This window comes from Pseudochaenichthys georgianus, chromosome 15 (assembly GCF_902827115.2).
Source record: "Pseudochaenichthys georgianus chromosome 15, fPseGeo1.2, whole genome shotgun sequence".
NCBI lineage: Eukaryota > Metazoa > Chordata > Actinopteri > Perciformes > Channichthyidae > Pseudochaenichthys > Pseudochaenichthys georgianus.
The window spans coordinates 35,135,995-35,151,008 of record NC_047517.1 but is presented as its reverse complement, the minus strand read 5'-3'; the positions used below and the strand labels follow the sequence as shown (position 1 = coordinate 35,151,008).

Genomic DNA, 15,014 nt, shown 5'->3' with positions numbered 1-15,014 from the left:
GGCAGCAGCCCCATCTCGGGCGGCAGCAGGCGGCAGACCCCCACCCGGCTCAGAGCGCTGGGACCCTCGGCCAGCCAGCCTCCGCTCGAGTCGTCCCGCGTCATCACCACCGCTTTCACACGCACGATGTAGCTGTCACTGCACAGAGAAAAAAGGGAGAACTATTAGCATGATATCGGAAATGTCTGATTTATAATATGAAGTAGGGTGGGGTTATAATCTAAAGAGAATTTGTCTTGTTCCTATTTGCTGATGATGTTAGTTAATATGTGCAGCAGCTATGAATGAAAGCAAAACCATTTCAAAATCGCCACCACATGATTGCATGTTATTGTGTAATAAGCACAAAACCGTTACACCTAGTTAAACACACAGATGAACTGATATTCAAACTAATCCAAAATTAATATCAGATTATTGTATTATTATGTTCCAGATTGATTAGAATAAGGTGAGTTGTCAAATACACAGCTATTTTTGTATTTTGACAATGCAACTACACCTATTCAATGACAAAAAGAATAATTTTGACTTTACAAACATCACTGTGAGAAGATACCAGGTGAGCATTAATGAACCAAATCCTTTCCACGCAACACAAAAACTCTTCAGCAAACAACAATCATTTCATCCTGGCCCCAACCTGTGAGAAGTATCCGTTCTGTTAACTCAAACTCAAGTTTTAATTCTTAAGAGTGTGATAATGCCACAGCCGGCAATTATAGATCTGCCTTCACACAAAGCAGAATGTTTGAGGGCGTCTCAAGTCACGACTTCGCCTCGTCCTCGCTGTGTGAGGTGGGAGGTGTCGCACCGGGAGAAGTCTGCACAAACACACACTCACACACACTTTAATGTATATGCAGCCCGGTGTTGCATCTACTGTGGAGGTAGTTCAGCGAGAAGTTCATTTCAAAATGGGACGATCATTCAATCATATACTGAGCCACCAAAGAAGCAAACGATATTACAGCAGAGATAGGCCACCTCGCTTAAATGGCTGTTGTATTAGGATGTCATCTACTAACTTAATTGAAACAAAGAGTCACAATTTGCATATCTTAACACCTCGATTGAACCTTTTCCAGAAGTAATAATTCACCCTCTAAATCATTTACTGCCTGGCTGTATTTCAACTGTCACTATTAAAGTATAACAAAAAGTGATGTTAAAGGTGGGGTAGGTAAGTTTGAGAAACCGGCTCGAGATCGCTAGAATTTGAAAATACACAACCGGAGAACATCTGCCACTTCCTTACAGAGCCCCTCCCCCAACACACACATGACCAATGAGGGCACGAGATCAGTGTGTGCCCCGATGGCAGGCTGACAGGCAGGTAGGCCATCGGCAGGTTGTACTTTCTACAGTATCACGGCTTCTACAGATGACATTTTTTATGGATTTGTTGTCAAAGCACTTAAGATATTCATTGCTATCGGGATGTTAAGAGCATTCCATGGAATATAACAAAAAGTGTATCTCGAGCCGGTTTCTCAAACTTACCTACCCCACCTTTAATAATACCTTTAAACTATGAGAAAAAACACAAGATGTTGACCTTTTAATAACTTCAATATCCTCAAATCAATGCTTTATAAATAGCAGAAAGAAGCTAATTAAGTCACAACGTGTCCTCGTCGATTAAAAAAGATTTACATAAACACATAGGCTTTTCAAAGACGTGGTACGTGTGAGGAGTATTTCCCAGTATGGCTCTTTTTAATATTGTTGTCAATAACAAAACAACACAACTTGAAGTTATCACCCTTTTACTCAGGGTGGCGATTACCTGACGTTTCATACACTCGTAATGTATTTTAAAAATAATAATTCTCATCACCGTGAGTGATTATGAGACGTATCGTTCACAGATTCAACCAGAGTAATTGTCTTGCAGCTTCGGTTAGTTTGTGAAGCCTCCAGACAACAACGGCTACAGTTTAGTCGAAACAGCACTGCAAAACAATTCATGACAAAAACTCCTTCAGTCTTCAGTGAGTTTAACATGAGACGATACAATGGAGAGTGAATTTTAAAAAATACAAAAAAACATTGTCAAGCGTGAGCATGACAGCCGCCACCCTCACAGGGACACACTGAACACATGAATGATCCGACAATAACAGGATGTACCTCTGACTCTGTGTATATTCCATCCACGCTGCAATGTGTGTGTGTGTGTGTGTGTGTGTGTGTGTGTGTGTGTGTGTGTGTGTGTGTGTGTGTGTGTGTGTGTGTGTGTGTGTGTGTGTGTGTGTGTGTGTGTGTGTGTGTGTGTCTGGGCAGCAGAGGGATAGAGAGAGAAAGAGAGGACAAGTAGGAGTGAATGAGAGAGGTGTTGTTATATAATTAGCTTACAGACAGTCCCAGGGATTTGATGTACACACACACACACATTTACACACACACACACACACACACGAACACACAGGTGGCAAAACTGGTTCACCGAGTCCCGCCCACACACATTCATAAAACTGACTGAATGACAGACAAACTGACTGGGTGACAGAGCACAAACAACCCGTACAGGAAAGCAACCACAGATTATCCTACAAGCTTTGCACCTTCATGTAAACACACACAAACAAACACACACTTACTTCCTCTGAATCCCTGTCTTCCTTTCAGATATGTAACGTTTATTGTGTAAGGGAAAGGAAGTTAATACTAGCAAAAGTATTTCTTAAACAAATAGCAGTAAATTAAGACTGTGGAGACGGTGGAGATTCAAAATAAAAACACTGGAAAAGAATAGTTGTTATTGGCAGGCTGCAACTGTTCGTGGTACAGTTTGTAGGAAGGCGTCGTTTCATTCATCAAACCACAATGGGAGGAGGAAAATATTCAGCCACGTGGGAAACTGGAATGGCAACAATAATAATAATGGAAATCGAAAACAGAAACGTCAACGATCTATTTATAATACAATTATTTCCTGATTTGAGAGGAAGAAATGTCGTTTACTTTAGCTTCATTGAATAAGACCTGTCAGCTAGGCCTTTAACAACTGGATTATTAATCAACGTTAAGTTATGTCTTCATGGTTGACTTGTGCTTTTCTATATGCAAGATCTTTCTTAGAGCACTAAGAAAGTGGTGGAAGAAGTACTCAGATCTTCTACTAAAGTAATTATACCCTTGTGTACAAGTAAAAGTCTGGCATTCAAAATGTTACTTAAAGGGGCGCACTTACACTCATTTTTAGGTTTCATAATTGTACTTGTTGACTCTAATATGGCATGTTTACATGTTTTAATGTGCTGCAACACACCGCAAGTAGTAGTATAAGCATCAAACTTGACATAAAGTAACAAAACTAAAAGTTGTCATTATGCAGAATGACCATTTATTGGATTGCTGGATTATAAGGGTTCCATGGATGTGAACACAATTTGAATCAGAATAAGAAATGCTTTTTTGTAATGCCAATCATCTTAATCCATATAATTGGATCAGAAATATGAAGTAGCATAAAATGAACATACTAAAGAAAGTACAAGTACCTTAAAAATGTACTTAAATAACAGAACTTGAGTAAATGTACTTTTTACACCACTGCTTTCTTGACAATAACTGCGCCTTTTTACATATGCTGGAAACGTGTTTGCATGGCAGAAACTACTACAGAAATAAAAAAAGATTTAAAGAGTAGGTTTAAAAAAAAAAAACAAACGGACTGATGATAGAAATCTGTGGCGAGTTATTCAGATAAACTACCCTCGTTTTAAAATAAACATGCAGTCTGATAATGTTGGGTTTATCCTTATCTGACAGCAAAAACTTTATTGAGAAACCACAACACACACACACACACTTCGATTCCAGTCGGATGTCTTTTCTGCCTCTGACATGTTTACAGTGAAAATCCACACGGCTGCTTTTTTATACCGAAACACCACCACGGTTTAGCATGACTCAAACACATGTCCGACACCAGGCACACACAGAACCACACATCCAGTGCACCCGCATACAGAAATAAACACAATTCTGCGCTATATAAGCACATGTGCGTTAAGATACACGACACCGGCTCTCTGCGATGAACTTGTCACATTTTGGTTTCGTCTTGTGACCCATGTTTCGAGCCCTGTCTGCAGACATACCCTGCAATCTGTGGTTGGAACACACAGACAGCCACAACCAGCATCAACGCGCTACTTTAATACACTTGGGAGCGACACACATTCATGCACAAATACACACTCGTACGTTTGGGAACTGTGAATCTAATTCCGTCCGCACGAATGTGGCACGAGGTACAGATGATGGAAAAAGGATGGTGACGTCCACCTTAAGAAAAGACGGTTGTATTTATAATCCCGTGTTTGTGAAGCACACTCAACTTTATTTCCAACTAAATGTTTGAAACAAAAAAGGTAGCTTGAGGTCATTTTCAATTATCACATGCTCAGACTCAAGCTGCTCTTTTCAAAGTCTCTTAAAGGTGAACCGGTGCATCAAGAGTGTGGTGATGACTCAGCCTCAAAGGAAGAAAGAGGGGGAACTCAACACCTCACAGATAAGGAAAGAAATTCATGCTTCACATCCTGGTTCACTTTAATATGAGCTGTTCAGGTCAAAGGCCGGTGCAGGGTGTGCCTGGCTGTTACTTCTCAAAGACAGGTATTACTTTATAGCCACTCAACGTCTTTTACTGTACCACAATGTTCTGTTGCCTGTTGGTGGCCAACGTGTTGTTTTTTTATGTCTTTAGGCCACATTTGTAATTTACTGCAGGCTGACTTCCTCCCACCATGACTCACACGCTCCTTCTGCTAGTGTAGGGCGCAGCTGTTCAATATCATAATATAAGTTAGGTGAGAGACATCGTGACTATCACCAACAGCGCCGAGTAAAACAAGCTGGTACACACACGCACCATCATTGAGCATAATGCAGTTGGAGATAGTGGAGTGCCCCGCCTCCATGTTCACTGACATTTGATTAACCTTTATTTAGAGGAACAAATAACCCTTTTTACTATCGGTATACTTTAACACTGATACTTATGCATCATGTTTTAATTCACGGTGCGTCAACGGGTAGTTTCAGTCAGCGGGTAGAAAATCACTTATGGTTTGAAATGACTAACTTGTTGCCTATTTACAACATCCAGTTGATACAGAACAACATTAGCATTCATTTGGAGTCATGTCAAAGAAAACATGGCGAACAAAAGTCTACCGTTCGCATCTTCTTTGGTCTCCACAAGGGCTGCACGATATATCGTGTCGTGACGATAATCGCGATATGCGCTCTGCATGCACAGCAAACCACCAATCACAATCAAATCTCCAAAGCTAACGGACCCGGTGATCAAAGGTAAAAACACTGAATAAAGTCGTTCCATGTGTTTCTCCAGGGCAGTTCGGCGCTGCTAACCGAGCTAGCTCAGCTTGCTGCTCTGATAACTTAAGATCCAGACGTCCGTGACTAAAATCCTTCATCCGGTTAAATATAGTTTAAAAAAAATACCAATTGTATAGCATTAAAGTTCAAGAAAGGATGGTTGCGGGGGGGAAAAAACGGTCGTTTCTTCAATTCCTGTTTTCATATCGCAATATATATCGCAGGGGGGGGGGGGAAATCACAATGTCAGTTTTTTTCCAATATCGTGCAGTCTCCACCAACACCTGATGGAAAAAGCTTTCTCCTATGTTCACCAGCTACTCACTGACTTTGCTAATAAAGCATAAAGTTAGTTTGACAGCTTTTTCTCGACTGAAAAATATGCCTTGTGTTGCAACAACGAGGTGACAATACGATCTGTGTTCATATGCAGACATGTGATCAATTGTTAAGCAACACTTTTTAATTAAAGCTGCCTTTCCACAAGCTAGCCAAAAATAATACCAGCAGTAGTTTCTTAATTCATTCATGGTTTTAATGTCTTTAACTTGGCTCTAATATGAAAACAATATTAGCAAACAGCTACTGTACAGTGTGATAAACATGCATCGGACCAATTATCTCAAAGTTTCCACTTGTTTATTTTCTATGGAGTTGCAGACACTTATATTACTGGTGAGAAAGGTTACAAGCTATTGCACCAATGCTGTGTTTCAAGCATTTGTGTGACAGGTCCACACCTTGCAAACAAGTCTGTATCATAATGGAGGAAGTGAGCTATGGGTGGAGTACACACCTGTAGATTCACTGCCAAGCCACGTTATGCACGGTCTATGAACTCTTGAGCTCCATGTAGTGTTTGCCTGTCAGTCACATTCAGCACCATCAAAACAACACCCAATTAGAGCTGAAACTCTTTTTCTAAATTCCTTTTCAGAGCATATACTAGTTAGTGGGCAGTAAATACCTGACGTGGTCTGTGTGCAACACTATTGCAATAAAGCACTAAAGAGGGCTGGTTATCAGGCCTGGAATCCAGCTCATGTGTGACAGATAGAAGGGCCAGTGAGGGCAGCCCAACCATGTGTGATAAGGGCGGCTATACTTCCTCTGATAAGGAATGACTGGCCGCACCTCTGCCGGATCAACAGAACCACACACACGCGCGCGCGCACACACACACACACACACACACACACACACACACACACACACCACATGCTCTGTCTGCAGCGATCAGGAAGTGGCTTCACTATCAGGATTATTACATTATTGGTTTTCTACTTTTGGTGCTCTGTACACTAATTTACGGCACGGACTGACACAGTGACAATAACTGCCAAGAAATTGCAGAAGATTTAATATTGTTTATCAAGTTAAAATACCATAATAACCCTTTGCTAGTTACTCAAAGCCACTTTAATTTGAAAATAGAGTGATGTTGGTTATTGTTAGCTGAGTATATGTGGATTTTTAAAAATATTGCTTTGACTATTAGCATGTGTTCAGTCTTACTTTATCTATTTTACCTTTGATTGACCTAATATTGTATTACATAAATTACATTTGGTAATCTTCCCCCTTCTGAAGAAGATCCAGCACAATACAAAAAGGCTATGGTTTTGAGTGCAGGAATGCATATTTTCTTCACATATATATATATATCATGGCAACTTAAATACAATTCTGTGTATTAACGTTTTTTTATTAGTATTCGACTGTATTTGTGGTTTAAATTGACTGCTTTCGAGAGAAATAGCAAATATAGTTTTTACAATTCATTTTGACTTTCATTCATGTTTTCTGTTCGCTGTGAGGATGTGAAAGGCAGAAATAGAGAGTGGTGGGGGAAGTGAGTTCATTCACAACCATTGACCCTGCAGGCTCCTGAGGGGACGTTTGATCGGCTTTCTGTCAATCAGCCGCAGTTATAGGGAGCGCTCCCATGTCGGTCTGTGTAACACAGCATGAATATACATCACATGACCAAGTCACAAAGCTCAGACATTATAATGGTTATTAATCTTTTTGTGAGTAAAATAGTGTCAAATTAGGTAGAAATAGATTTTTTTTCAGGTCTATACATGTAACACACACAATTCATGCATCTAAAACTTAGCTTAGCAAAACCGTAAAACACTATATCAAGCATGAGCAAGCGACTTCAAAGCATGTTTCTATATTATATGGACTAAGAAACAAGGCAAGACGTTTGGTGCAAAAACAATGTAAAGTGCTAATTGTGTTGCAGCTACATGATCCAAGTCAGCCTTGAGGTGCCTCTACGCAGCCCCTCCATCGCTAATCTCTATCAGGGTGGAAACAAACCAAAAATAAGCTAATTATTATATATAGGGACGGGTGGCGCAGTGGTCTGTGCATCCGATCATCAGATCAAGGGGGAGTGCTGGGGAACTCCAGTTCGAAACCGCCACTGCGTCAGGCCGTTGTGTCCTTGGGCAAGACACTTCACCCGGATTTGCTCCTGTGGGTATTGTCCACAGTACATGTATGATACCAATGTGTACTTGTAAAAGTGCCTCGATGACCTCGAGGCGTGAAGATGGACGGTGTGGCGCAGTGCGCTGTGCAATGATCATCAGATCAAGGGGTGAAGGTGCTGCGTCTGTAAAGCCGGTGTGTCCTTGGGCAAGACACTTCACCTGAACTTGCTCCTGTGGGTATTGTCCACAGTATCTGACCATTGCATGTATGATATATGTGTAATGTGTGTATATGTAAAGCGCTTTGAGTCATTGAAAAAGCGCTATAATAAATGTAAGGAATTATTAATTGGCCCTAACCCTCTTACAAGCGACTCAAAAGCCAAACAACACCTTCTATAATGCCTCAAATCCTCTTATACTGGGTTAGCATTTGGATCCGGGTAAGTGAGCCGGGCTGCCGGATCGACATCCGTCAAAATGTCAACCATGGTGTTTGATCAGGTGGTTTACATGACCTGTCAGAAGTGAAAGGTTTATCTACTAGTGGGACAGCTCCAGGGCGCCAAACCAACTGAACATTATTTGCATAATGAACACAAGGAAGACTGTTCTCTTAGGGCTTCCCTAGTCTAACTATGCTGGTATATTTCCCACTACACATGATGGGCTGCAATGTTTCCTGGTGCTATTTGTGGTTAGCTTTAAATAGCCTGTAGTCCCTCTATTATGTATTGTAGAATTTGTTTTTGTGTCAACAGAAAAAAAAAACATCACGTCTCCAAGAAGCATCGGACGTAACTTTTTAATGAATCTCGAATGTGAATAAACGAGACATTCAACTTTTAACACTGAAGATCCGAAGCTGTACAAGAAGGACAAGAAAGCCGAGGACGACTTGTTTGAAAAGTGGAATAAACTCTTTAGCCTGCAAAGCCAAATAATTTCATGTGGTCAGCAGTCATCAGACACACAACCAACTGTGAACGATGTCCTCCTTTCTGTAGATGTCAACATATGCCGGAAAAGGGGATTGTGTAAAGTACAGTAAAGCAGTATTTGTACTGCACTGTACCTGGAGTGTTGATTTAAGACAATCCTCCAGGTACAGAGGTAAAAACTAAAAAAGTTAAGAGTTCACCGAGTTCATTCACTGAAGAGCTGAGAAGAAATTGGTTCCTCGGTAACTAGCACAGTGGATTGTTGTATACTAGTGTGACGAGGGGAACCACACTGAGTGAAGTGAATGAAAATATTCAGTCAGCTGATGAGCAGAGATTGGTATAAAAAAATCAAAACAAGCTAACAATCCGGGTCCATTGTTTGGTCTCCAGATATAAACAGCTCCAGCCATTATATAACGGAAACACTGTGAACAAGGATCTATTCCACATGATGCGTGTGTGTGTGTGTGTGTAGTACAGGGAGAGAGAAAAATAAAAATGGAGTTAGTTTGTGAAAATGGCATATGTATTGATATTTGCTGTGTGTGTGTGTGTGTGTGTGTGTGTGTGTGTGTGTGTGTGTGTGTGTGTGTGTGTGTGTGTGACTTACATCATGTTACGCTAATTATCTGTGGATCCATATAGAGGATATCATCACATGTACTTGTATATTTATCCAGATGAATACATTTTCTGTTACTGAGATAAAACAGATTATTCTTATTTGTTTTTGTTCTTTCTCCATTTTTTGAAATCATGACCAAAAATATAGCATAAAAGAAAGTGTAATTGCTAAAAAAGAGCGATTACCACACTTAATAAAGACTATCACTCTCTTTCACACTGTCATGAATAGTTACACCTATTTAACAGTTACACATGTACCTTTTTCTTAAGTATATGAAAATGTTGTTTACATAAAAACACATGTAAGCTAGCCACAGAGTTTGTCAACAGAAAATATTTCAGCGGCCTAAAACATCCACTTGAAATGAAGGTTGCATCAGTCAAGAGACGGTACACACAAATAGCATATTCTACAATGCAGCATCGATGTACCAGAATGCAATGCAGCTCAAACACATGTTGCCGTTGAAGTCAGTCTCACTTTTTGAGTACAACTCCTGTATTTGGATCTTAATTTCGACATCTAAAATATAAATGAAACACATCCTCTGGTTTGGTATTTTACATATGTAGGAAATCACTTTAGCAGAACAGATAAAGCACAGAGGGGAAGTGGGTACAACAGGAACAATAAATGTACTTTCGACACACACCAAGTGTTACAACAGTGACAGATGTATCTGTAGCTGGACTACAAAACGTGCAACAGTTACATAATGCTCAAATGTAGCAGCCAGAAGGCGTTGCCGTCAAAGAAACCACTTCTATAGTCTTATTTATTACAAGTTATTCTGCTAATCATGCATCGTTTTGATGTCCCGAAACTCCACACACGTCCGGTTTATTATAGCATCAATATCAAATGCTGCTAACATAGAGAAAGATGTGTGTGTGGAACAGAACAGTCCTGCTAAAGGGAACATGCAGACCTGCTAACTCCTCTCTGCCGCGTTTGCCCGTTGAGGAGTGCTTTTTGTTCGGGGATGGATTATATTTCGTTGCTACGTTGACCTTAGCTGAATGTCACCGGGCATCTCCTGTCCAATACTGACTGTGCACATGCTGACCCTGCAGCAGCACACAGGATCAATACATCCTCTGCCTGTGATGTGCCTCTAAAGGGTGTGTGTGTGTGTGTGTGTGTGTGTGTGTGTGTGTGTGTGTGTGTGTGTGTGTGTGTGTGTGTGTGTGTGTGTGTGTGTGTGTGTGTGTGTGTGTGTGTGTGTGTGTGGTCTAGCATTACTATACTTGTGGGGACCTAAATCTGTTTACATAGTCACTGTGGGGACTGGCTTCCCTCATGGGGACAAAATGGAGGTCCCCATGAGGGGGATCATTAATTTTAGGGTGAAGACTTGGTTAGGTTTAGGATTAGGTTAAGGGTTAGGCATGTGTTGGTTATGGTTAAGGTTAGGATAAGTCTCCAGGAAATGCATGTAAGTCAATGTAATGTCCCCGGAAGTGATGTATACATGGTATATGTGCGTGTGTGTGTGTGTGTGTGTGTGTGTGTGTGTGTGTGTGTGTGTGTGTGTGTGTGTGTGTGTGTGTGTGTGTGTGTGCAAGAGAGATGTTGTACTTCTATAAAAAGGTAATAAATGTCCTTAGAAGGACAGGGCAAGGAGACACATCCTCCAAATTAAAGAAATGAAAGCTGATGGTATTAGTTTTGTGCATAGGACATAAAAAATAGTAAAACAATACATTTAAATATGTGTGTCACACTAGGTCAGGTAAATCAAACTGCCTTATGCTCAAGACACTTATGAGGCAAAGGGATACTGTTGTATGATTCTTCATATAAAAACTCAATTTAATTTATGAATAGGTCGACAAAATCTCACAATTGTTGGTCAACTAAGTATTTATTTAGCCATTTACAGCCATATCTGATGCCTCAAGTGATTGGTATACAGAGCAGGTAAGACCTTTAAATATGCCTCCACTATCCATAATAAAAAAAGGTCAATTACAGACAAGAGCGGCTTTGAATGACCTAGTATGACACAGAGTATATAATCAGGAGAAAAGCTACCCCGCTGCACCTTTTAACATGACACAAAGGCTATTAAGGTGTGTCTTTTATTCCTTGACCCGGCCTTAATCTCATAACCGGTGTTTAATTCTGATAAGAAAACCGCAACACACATCCTGGCAGATAACGGCACAATGATTACATTTCTTCTGGTTATAAGACAAATAACGCATTTGTATGACACATCAAATGAAGTAACAAAAGGATAGCTTAATGAATAACACACAGACCTAAACTGACCGTTTGCCAAACGTTCTTCTACTGTAATGAAATGACAGTTAATATGTTGAAAATCCCTGTTCAATAAGCTTAAAAATACATTAGAAGACATTCTATGATTTTAACTGTTAGCTATTCAAGCTAAGTGACATGAGACAGCAGGTTACAGGCACACGAGGTGCTTATGTAAAATACATTCATATTCAGAGATGAAGGAACTGACTATCGCCAGAGTCTGGATACAAATCAGCCAATGAGAATCGAGATACTGAAGGCCTATGACAACCACTTTGTTTTATTTTACCAAATGCTTTAAATACATATTAGCCATAAGGAGGACAACATACATGTGTTTTGTAAACGGAAGTCTAATACCCATGACCAGGCCAATGATGAAAAAGCAAAACAAGTTTGGTTGATTTATACAATTAGATTTGGCCTACATCACTGAAATGCAGCCAAAGGGTCATGCTATTGTGATATCCAAAATATATTGTGATATCAAGTCTCATGTCACGATATTGATATATCATATCACCTTGGGAATACATTTGTAACCAAATTCTTTATTAGCTATAACAAACAAATAGCTTTTGTTTTGTAAACGGAAGTCTAATACCCATGAGCAGACAAATTATGAAAAAGCTAAAAAAGTTTGGTTTGATTCAGAAAACTACTTCGGCCTACATCACTGAAATGCAACCAAAGGATCACGAATATTGCCATATCCAAAATATATTGTGATATATAGTCTCATGTCCCTTAGGAAGACATGTTTTAAACAAATTATTTAACTACATATTAGCTTTAAGAGGGACAAAACGCGTTTGTTTTGTAAACGGAAGTCACACAACGTCGTAGGCGTGGTCCAATTTGCACAGCACGCCACGAGAAAAGCCTACCGGCCGTGGCTGCTGTCACTGTGACACACCGCCTCTGTGCGCCGGCTGCCGCCATCCGCATGAATGGGGACAGGCTGAAGGTTACAGCCCGGCTTTTATGAATGAGCCAGCGTCACGCCACAGCAGCGCAAACATCCCCTCCGGTGCCCTTCGCCCTTCCACCCCCGCCAACAGAGATCTGCAAGGCAGGCATTCCTCCCGAGCACAGCCCCGCGCAGTCTGTCAGCCAGGAGCTGTCGATATAGGCTAATGGAGTTGTAAAAAAAACAACAACTGGGAGCCAATAATGTAAATGGTGCTGGCACGCCTGCTTAAATGTCTGCACAAGAGGTTGCTATCGGCTCTTCTGCTACGTAGAAATGTTTTAATCGTGGTTGTTTTCACTTGAGTGCAGCTATAAGTACACCGAGAGTGTTGAATGTAAGTCAGACTAAGCTACAGTTCCTTCTGGGTGAAGCTAATTTTAAGCTTCAAGCGCTGCCATATAGGCCTATGGGTGCCGTTTAAACAGGACTGTGGGCCTACACTTTGCACGGGTCTGTAATAGCTTCATTTCTTATGAAGTACCAGCACGATACGTGATCTTACAAAAAAAGACTTGTAGCCTATTTAGTTCAGGGCCAGCCGTAGTTTACATTGGGTATTTGTTTTTATGAATGGAGCGCGGTAGGCTATGCAAATGAGGGCGATTGAGAAAGAGATGGCGGATGAGGCATATCGGATATCTCATATCCTGTGAGACTTCCCCCTTCGGTTGGGAGCAAACACACAGATGTGGCCAAATAACGAGACGAAATTGCCTCTGTAAAACGCCGTGGGGGTTTTCTCTTTTACTGAACAACGCACAAACAAGAGGTGCGTGAGCTGGCCGCTGTTTTGTGTATTTATAAAAGGTGTAACTTCGGGGCGTGTTTGAGTTTCTAAGTTACGCTGCAACAGGGCCTGCTCTCTCGCTTCAGATCCTTTCAGAAAATGTTTCCGATCCACCCACGCTTATTCCCCTCCTCCTCCTACTCCTCTCCTTTCTCTCTCTTCTCGAGACTAGTCTATACCAAGGTGGGGGCCCTTAAAAAAACCTCTTGTCAATGCATTACTTTACACAGCAGCACCAAATCACATCGAGCTAATAAAATAAATGCAAAACATAACATGAAAAGCAGCTTTGGGTTTCAGCATGCACATTCCTCAGAGTTGCTCTTATCATCCACAACTTGTAGGCACTGGGAGAAGTGAAATGCGGATAGAGAGAAACATTTGAAGCACAGTACTTACTCGTTTGGGTGTGTTTCTTCTATCATTTTCTCGTTTCACCTCAGGTAATGTACCACGGCGGTTGCATACTTTTCGCTCGTCATTCTTTCACCTCCGATTCTGTCTCCAATTCCGCATAAATCCCCCCTGCGCCTTTGTGCGAGTGTCGGCTCTTCGACTAGCTGATCCTCCGTCTCCTTTTTCCTCACTTTTTCCCCGAAGACACTCACTTTCTCCGGGATCGCGAATGCCCCTATTCCTATAACTTTAACACCCCCATCGCCTTCAGTATAGGAACCGTAGCCTGTAGAGACAATTTAGTAGCCGAATCCAGCTCTTCTCTTCGCACCCCCCCCCCCCTCCCCAAACACACGGACACACAAGGCACACACTCCGGTTTTTAAGTCCTAAGGCGCATGTTTTTCACCGACGACTCCGGTTCCAGTTGTGCGTAAAAAGCGCGTCGTCGCTGTTGTTACCGAGGGGTGGCCCCGCTAGAGCCCCATCTCTCTCTACTCCATGTTGGATTGCAGGCAGCCGATCAGCTCCAACGACGCCGGGGGAGGGAGGAGGAGGAGGGGCAGGGGGGTGCAGGGCGGAAGCGGTGACGTCGGTCTACATTTTGGTGGAGGGCCCATGATAAATTACCCCCATCGCCCCCCCCCTTTCCTTTCTCCGGATCCTTGATTTGAAATCCGGACATGTCACCTTTTGTTCTCAAATGGAAATCGTATATATTGCTTAATAAATGAAAAATAAAGTTGCATAAGCAATGAGGACACACTGTGAGCTCGCTATTTAACGCTTTAAACAGATTATAATTTATTATAGGTATATCACAGACATTACCAATGTAATAACATGCTTGTCACTTTGGGTTATTGTAACCCTTTTGTTAGTAAAGATAGAACACTCATTTTATTGATCTACGTTGATCCTAAACTCCAAATGTATGTCTGATGAAACAAAAAAGATTAAAGGGATTTTCTGGTTAATCTTGTTAACTTTTTTTTTACCACCATATCTCTTAGAGGCTCTCGTGTAATCCATCGCAGCTGTGTGTAATCTCCCATTGCCTTTGTTGAGGGAACTAGTCTGCGGACTGAGCTTTTAAACACCTATTGATCTCCGGAGTGGGGAAGTTGGATGATTAGCCACTTTTGTTTTCGGCTGATCGCTGCCAGATTTGTGTTCCTGCCCTGAACATTTGCCAGCATTGTTTCAAAGTTCATGCCTG

At 41.3% G+C, this 15,014-nt stretch overlaps 1 pseudogene; it reads right to left on the bottom strand.

Moving 5' to 3' along the window:
* Nucleotides 1–14,341, bottom strand: part of LOC117459631 (sprouty-related, EVH1 domain-containing protein 2-like) — a 22,419-nt pseudogene extending 8,078 nt beyond the window's left edge.
* Between the last annotated feature and the right edge of the window lie 673 nt (nt 14,342–15,014).